The sequence below is a fragment of the Penaeus monodon genome, chromosome 22, assembly GCF_015228065.2.
Source record: "Penaeus monodon isolate SGIC_2016 chromosome 22, NSTDA_Pmon_1, whole genome shotgun sequence".
Lineage (NCBI taxonomy): Eukaryota > Metazoa > Arthropoda > Malacostraca > Decapoda > Penaeidae > Penaeus > Penaeus monodon.
The window spans coordinates 6,731,784-6,733,073 of NC_051407.1; positions in this window are offsets into that span (position 1 = coordinate 6,731,784).

Below are 1,290 nucleotides of genomic sequence, written 5' to 3' on the forward strand. Positions count from 1 at the left end.
TGAAGTGTTAAGGAAAAGGAGTTGAGGCATTCGGCAGTTATTTTAACTCTCTGAAATTGCTGCAATATAGACGTGACATGGTAACAGTAGTAGTGTAGTGACCTATTTCTACTGTGGAAAAGAGTTACAGTATATTTCAGAGAAATTAAATGCTAATATGAGAGCAAAGGGTTTATCTCATGGGAATACATTTCGACAGCTTTTTAGAATCTATAGTCAGTTCTCACCAATCCTCGTGGACTTTCTGTCGTACGGGATCGCGTTTCAGGGTAGATATCAAGAAATATGTTGACCCTACTTGGTTTGATGTTCTTGTTTATGAAAAATATTTTTGATTTACTTTTGTAGATTGAAGATATTAAATGACTCTCGAGTCCTTTAAGTGTATGGGCGCTAATTCATACTAATTTGAAAAAGTAGATGTGTTTTTGTGCAGATGGTAAAAATGAGTGGAAAACATATCCCACTCCATCTGTGATATTGGATGACTAGAACTGGGGCAAGTAAGGCACTAAGTTCAAACACTGAAAGATGTGAAGCCGAAAAAACTCAAGAGTTCTTATCAAAGATCAGTCACGCATATATGGTTTATCAGTATATCAGCGCACCTGAACTCATATGAGTAAAAAAAGAAAAAACACATGGTAGGTAATTGCTTGGTCATCTTTACTTTGAGACATTTACTTACGCTCAGTACATCATCATCAAATCGTTAATATAATCTCTAACAGGTTTTCTCTCAATATGTATAACGTAGTCTGCACTATGATGAATGGTGAATGCGTCAATCACCAGGTTTGAGATTGGTTTTCTTTATGGAACATCTATCATGAGACTTGCTTCATCTTTTCTCATCATCAAGAAAACAAAGTCACTGTGAGCCGTTGGTAGAGATAATATCTTAACTAGTATAGAAATTAATGCAGGAGAAAAGTACGGTATGTGACTACGAATATCTTGAAATACAACATTTGCCTATGAAGAAGCTGTAAAAGGATCACAATCAATCTTTACTGTGTGATTGTTTTGATTAGTGGTTGTCCAGTGTAGGCGCTAAGATATTTGGATAAATTTTAAGATAAAAGAGTAACCTTGAAACTGCCTACTTCAAAAGACGTAAACAATGAAAAAGTAAAAATATGTGGACTGCTGGTTCAATAGAAAGAAAAAGAAGAGGAAAAAAAGTTTCCTTGCGAACAAAAGATCAAAAGCAACGAGTGAAAATACTTTTCATTATGATTTTAAACATGAGTCGATCTGACTGTCAGTGGATAGTTACTGAAAGAGGCA